Raw genomic sequence first — 7,002 nt, 5'->3', positions numbered from 1 at the left:
ATTAGCTCCTATCAGAGAGATCGATTTTGGTATTGATGTGGATCCCGGTACTCAGCCGATATCAATTCCACCTTATAGAATGGCCCCTGCCGAATTGAAAGAGTTAAAAGAGCAATTAAAAGACTTACTTGACAAAGGTTTCATGTGGCCTAGTATATCACCTTGGGGTGCGCCGGTGTTTTTTGTACGCAAGAAAGATGACACATTGCAAATGTGTATAGATTATAGACAGCTAAACAAAGTGACAATAAAGAATAAGTACCCTCTCTCTCGAATAAATGATTTATTTGATTAATTACAGGGAGCTAGATGTTTTTCAAAGATCGATTTGAGGTTCGATTATCACCAACTAAGAATTCATGAAACAAATATTCCCAAAACAGCCTTTTGGACAAGATATGGGCACTTTAAGTTTCTTGTCATGTCATTTGGACTAACGAATGCTCCATCAGCCTTCATGGACATGATGAATAGGATTTTCAAACCCTTCCTGGATATTTACGTGATTGTATTTATAGATGACATTTTGATATATTCACATAATGAAGTTGAGCATGCGGATCATTTGAGGTCAGTGTTACAGACACTTAGAGAGCACCAGTTGTATGCTAAGTTCTCTAAGTGTGAGTTTTGGTTGACCTCGGTAGCATTTCTTGGTCATGTCATATCTGGAGAAGGCATCTGAGTAGATTTTCAGAAGATAGAAATTGTGAAGAATTGGCCTCGACCAACCACTCCTATGAGGTGCGTAGTTTCTTGGGGCTAGCCGGCTACTACAGGAGATTTGTGGAGGGCTTTTCCTCTATTTTTGCCCCATTGACCAAATTAACGTAGAAAATGGTTAAGTACCAGTGGTCAGATGCTTGTGAAAGCGAAAGAAGTTTCCAAGAGTTGAAACATAGATTAACCACTGCGCCAGTGTTGGACTTACCAGAGAGCACAAAATGATATGTGGTGTATTGTGATGCTCAGGCGTTGGTTTGGGTTGCGTCCTAATTCAGCATGAAAGAGTTATAGCATATGCTTCTCGACAATTAAAGAAACATGAACAACATTATCCTACTCATGACTTAGAGCTTGCAGCAGTGGTATTTTCACTAAAAATTTGGTGTCATTATTTATATGGAGTACATGTTGATAGCTTTAAAGATCATAAAAGTATCCAATATATATTCAAACAGAAAGAGCTGAACTTGAGGCAAAGGAGGTGGCTAGAGTTACTGAAGGATTATGATATCAATATTCTCTATCATCCCGATAAAGGTAACATTGTAGCTGATGCTCTTAGTCGACTATCCATGGGTAGTCTAGCACATCTGCCACCTGTTCAACGGAAAGTAGCAAGAGATTTTTACAAATTGGCCAACCTTGGCGTTCGCCTTTTGGATTCTGAAGATGTTGGCTTTGTGGTACTTAATACAGCCGAATCGTCGCTTGTGACATTGGTTAAGCAAAGACAGTATGATGACCCCTTGTTTCTCCAATACAAAGAGGGGATTCAAAACATCGAATCACGACATTTGAACTAGCAGGTGATGACACCTTGAGGTGTCGAGGTAGATTATGTGTGCCTAATGTTGAAGGGTTGCGACAACAGATTATAGCTGAGGCACATTGCTCTCGTTATTCAATCCATCCTGGGTCTACCAAAATATATCATGATCTTAAATAGATCTACTGGTGGAACGACATGAAGAGAGATATAGCAGAATATATAGCACGGTGCTCTAATTGTCAGCAAGTGAAAGAAGAACATCAAAGGCCAGGTGGCCTAGGTCAAACCTTTAATATTCCTGTATGGAAATGGGATGCTATTAATATGGACTTCGTTGTAGGCTTACCTTTTTCTATCGGAAACATGACTTTATTTGGGTAATAGTTGATCGATTGATGAAATCAACCTATTTTCTTCTTGTTAAGTCTACTGGCACAGCTGAGGATTATGCCAAGCTTTATGTAAAGGAGATTGTTCGCCTATATGGGACTCAAATGTCCATTATTTTAGATAGAGGTTCCCCATTTAAAGCTCAGTTTTGGAAATCATTTCATAGGAGCTTAGGTACGCAGGTGAACCTTAGCACTGCATTTCATCTGTAGACAGACGGCCAAGCTGAGCGCACCATTCAGACGCTCGAAGATATGTTGAGAGCATGCGTTCTCAATTTTAAAGGTAATTGGGATGATCATTTGCCTTTAATAGAATTTGCTTATAATAACAGTTATCACTCCAGCATTTGCATGGCTCCATTTGAAACTCTCTATGAGAGGCGATGTATATCACCTATTGGTTGGTTCAAAGTAGGCGAGACACAGGTATTAGGTCTGGATTTAGTCCATCAAGCTATCGAAAAGGTTAAACTGATACGAGAGCAGTTGAAGACTGCCCAGAGTAGACAAAAATCATATACGGATGTGCGACTTAGAGATTTAGAGTTTTATGTTAATGATTTTATGTTCTTAAAAGTGTCGCCGATGAAGGCGTTATGCGATTTGTGAAAAAGGGTAAATTGAGTCCCAGGTATAGTTATTCGTAAAATTGGTCAGGTAGCCTATGAGCTAGAATTACCTCTAGAGTTAGCTACAATGCATCCGATCTTTCATGTGTCTATGCTACATAAATGCTTAGGAGAGCCGTCTCTTGTCATCCCTATAGAGGGTATTGAACTTGATGAAAACTTATCATTCGAAGAAGTCCCCGTGGCCATATTGGATCGGCAGGTCAGAAAGTTAAGATCTTGATACATAGCTTCAATAAAGGTGTTGTGGAGAAACCAGAACGTAGAACAAGCCACCTAGGAAGTAGAAGCGGATATGAAAGTTAAATATCCATATTTGTTTCAAAACTATCCAGAGGTTCTTAAACTACTTTTTCCCTTATGTGATCATTAGTGCTATTATAATTCGTTCTGTTGATATCTGATTTGTTCTTGATATATGTTTAGGTACATGGAAACAACGTGCAGATGTAGAGTATAAGGTAAGTCACATGGTTAGTTATGACTTTTAATGGTGTTAAGTCCAAGAGAAGCCTCGTGTGTTATTGTTTTTGAGTTTAAGGCCAAGCGAAGCCTCGTATATTATTTGTTGAGTTTTATATGTGTTGCGACGCTTTGTGAAACGTACTAAGATGTATTTTGGTTAGCTGACAGGTACCCGATAGGCCTATTTACAAAGAAAACTGTGGCAAAATTTTTAGAAATTTGAAGAGTTAGTCAAATTTCGAGGCCTTGTAACAGGGTAAGGTAAGACTGGAGTTGGATGATCAAGTAGGTGTTTTGGATCGTGGTAGGATGGAGGATAAGCTTTAAGCATCATTCGAGGGCGAATGGTCCTAAGTGGGGGAGATTGTAGCATCTCGAAAAAAGAAAATTTGAATCTAAGTTAATATTATTGAAAGCCATAAAACTTAAGGTTATGAAGGGTGGTGTATGCATAATTATTTATCTCATTGTTAGGTGCCTATGTGGATAAAATAATTAAATGTTGCTTTCTTATATATGCATATACATATTATATTTGTTAGTGATATTAATAAAGAACTGTGGGGACCGCCTTTTATATAACTTTTCCTTAAAATAGTATTAAATTGAATGGGGGAAACAATATTAGTTCACTGGAAACGTGTTTTCAGGAACAAAACTTGCATTCTTTGTTTTCATTTTTCTTTTGAGGCATCAATAAGAGAAAAGAAGTTAATTACTTATAAGAGGTCAAGGAGAAAAGGAAAATATAAAGGAGAAAGGATGTCCTAGTCTTAAGGAACATATAAACTAAAGGATTTGGTGGCAGCCGCAAGGGATTTGAAGAATCTTTAATTGAAATTGAATTCTAAAAGCTAAATTCTTTACCACTTTTCATGAATTTGATGTGGATAAGTATTTTGGGGATGTTTAATTTGAATTTGTGCTTTACTTCTTTGAAGTTGGGTCATGAAAGAAAGAGGAAAAATGGAAAATTTTGATAAAAAGGGGTTTTTTAGGGATTTTTACCAATTGGGTGGATGTATTGTTGAATTGTATAAGTTGGAAGAGTTAGAATTTACTCCGAATTCTGGATAAGTAGTCCGATTAATTTCGGGCATAAGTGAGGAGTATTGAAATAAGTTGTTAAACATTCCTTCGGATTATTGACGGACATATATAGTATCCTTGTAGCTAGTGAATTGCTCAGATAGCAGGAATTAGTGGTTGGTAAGATAAAGACTGCAAGCTCGTTGGTTGAATCACTTGGGGCTCGAATTACTATCATAGTTAATAAAGCAATAAGGTATGTAAAGCTAAATCCTTCCCTCGCCGCTAAGGTACCACCCTATGTCATGTGCTCTTTTCCATTTGATGTTAGTATAATTCTCATGAAAAACGAAAGTGGAATCTATATTGTCTTACATACCATTCCCTCGTTTTACCATCAAGCTTATAAGTATCTATCCTTCCTTCTTTAAGTTAACATTTCATGATACTTTCTTAATATCATAAGTTTCTATACTTGAAGCCTTTAAGCCACAATATATATGTGGATAACACACGTTAGGAGTAAAAATAAATAGTAATGGCATGGTTGTATCTATATATGCTATATAGACGATCAATATCGTAACTCATATGTCATAGGCCTTCAAGGCATTATTTGATATACAGTAACGATGGGAGGGTACATAGGGTTGACTTGGCATATCGCTCAATGTGATTCTGTACACAGGATCGAGACTAGACCACTATAGCGAGCCCAATCATTGGGCGTACCCGCCTTTGTGGCATCATTATTTTTGAAGTCAGTTGGAACGTCATGTATTGGTTTCCCCTGACTCGAGCCAACATATGACATATATGGCCTGCGGGTAGACCCTCATAGTGAGCCCCTGGGCGGGGCGTACCTGGATACAGACTGCGATTACAGTTACACATATGAGATCATAGCTATGAGTATATAAGCAACATATGCTTTATACTTGCCTCAGATTGCCTTCGGAAGGCCATCTTGTGATCATCTGTACAACTTATAAGGTAAGTGCATCACCTAGGCAAGGTATAGGTCCTATATTATAATGAACGCTTGTGTTAAATATTATATAAGATGCTAATAAGGTTGGTGCATAAGTTATTAGTTTGTATCGTATATGTGTTATTTGTTGGCTCATACATTTTTCACATTTCCGTTTGACTCATATGAACTTCTGTATTTGTCCAGCTGTTATTCTGTCTGCTTTCATACAGGTACATGTTTATGTACTGACGTTTCGGGCCCACTATGTTTTATTAATGCAGGCTCCGATCCTCCTGATCGCAGACATCCACGTTAGGCTCTATTACCGTTTTCAGCTGATATTTTGGTGAGCTCCAACTCTCTCTGGAGCCAGTCTATGCCTAATATTTTTTATTATATGTACAGGTTTCTGGTTGGGCATGACGGGCCGGATACCAACTGGTCACTTGTAGTATAGTGTGTTAAACTAACTAGAGGCTTCATGGACATCGTGTAGTATTGTATAGTTTTGTTAATGTAAATCCCTCGTGTATATATGCAACTCTTATTGAATACCTTGCTCTTTATTATTCCATAACCTCGCGTACGTCACAGAGTGCTTGTAGAATGTGTGTATACGATTCTTGTTCGTCCTTAATTTGGGGCGTGACATCAACATTGATTTAATATTTTTGTCCAAGTAGAAATCTATGCTTATAGGATATGAAGTTGGGTTGGTTCCTCAAAATGTATATTTTCTTATGTTATAATAATATTCCTTCATTTCAAAGACATATTCCTTATTTTATTTTTTTACACAACTTGCATGGTTAAAGTGGAAGCTAAAAGAATAAAATATTTTTTTGTCAGAGCTAAATTTTCATTAAAAAAAGAACAAATTTATGATGTGAAATAATGAATAAATTTCTTCACCTGAAAAGAACATATCAGACCTAAGGGTGTGTTCGGTAGGAAGGAATTTATATTTTATGAAGAATATTTTCTTGAAAAATAAGTGAATTATTAATTAATTTATTTATTTATTTATTTATTGGTGTTTTGTGTATAGATAAAAAAATTATCCCAAACGCATTCGTATATAATGTAGAACAAATGTCATGAGAAGTGGGTGTGGGGTGGTCGGAATGGGGGCTACGAGGGTGGGTAAACATGCGCTGCGTTGGAGGTGGGAAAAACATAATTAACTTGTAATATCGCTTGTGAAACTTATTTTTAAATTTTTATTACAAAAATTATTTTACTCATTTAAAAAAAAATATTTTCTTTAATAAAAATTTTGATCAATCGAACAAGACAAAATTTCATCCATAACGTAACCCAATATAAATGTTCTCATAAAAGGGCAAATAACACTTTTAGTCCCATAGTTAATATTATATTCATTATAATATTTAATTTTTAGATTGTGATATCTACTAAGCATACATATAAATATTTAACCATCAATTAGTTGAAACATGTTTTGATCACTTTACTTGTTAGTATTCACAAATTTATCATTAATATTACTAATCGTTTCACCACTTTACTAATATATTATGTTAAATTTTCATTATTACTTTATATCTTGACAATAATCTAATTCTAAACATAATCCAAAAGCGCTATTACGTACCCTTCATTTAATATTTTGTATTTTTCGTTCGAAATAAAAAAAATGAATCAATTGATTTTACATACGGTCCATCTCAAATTTCTTTTCTCAATATTTTTTATCGAAGTTTTCATTTATTTTTACAGTAAAAAATTTGAAAATAAAAACATAAGAAATCGCTTGTTTTCTTCTATTCAAATCATAACAGGTAAAGACAAATAATTCACCGTACAAGCTACCGAACTTAATCGAATTAATCATGTATTTAAGTTAAAAACATATTTAACATATATAAAAAAAATTATATAAAATTCATAAACTTAAAATCCTACGAGTGTGAGAAAGAGTTATGCTGAACATGTGTGGCTGTCACAACATTTATACCAAGTCAGTAAATCAACATATCTTATCATATTAACAGATGC

The 7,002-nt window shown here is 35.4% G+C and overlaps 1 long non-coding RNA gene across 2 annotated transcripts in view; it reads left to right on the top strand.

Moving 5' to 3' along the window:
• The window catches only part of LOC107848675, a 10,955-nt gene extending 5,250 nt beyond the window's left edge, over window positions 1-5,705 (top strand). Inside the window, exons 3-4 of one of the 2 annotated variants that reach the window (XR_001668151.2) lie at window positions 2,943-2,977; window positions 5,265-5,705. This is a non-coding gene — a long non-coding RNA (uncharacterized LOC107848675). The remainder of the gene's footprint in view (window positions 1-2,942; window positions 2,978-5,264) is intronic. The other variant, XR_001668150.2, reaches the window with a different exon arrangement.
• Window positions 5,706-7,002: the final 1,297 nt, after the last annotated feature.

This window comes from Capsicum annuum, chromosome 11 (assembly GCF_002878395.1).
Source record: "Capsicum annuum cultivar UCD-10X-F1 chromosome 11, UCD10Xv1.1, whole genome shotgun sequence".
Lineage (NCBI taxonomy): Eukaryota > Viridiplantae > Streptophyta > Magnoliopsida > Solanales > Solanaceae > Capsicum > Capsicum annuum.
Note: the sequence above shows the minus strand (reverse complement) of the source record. Positions and strands in the feature narration are given on the sequence as shown.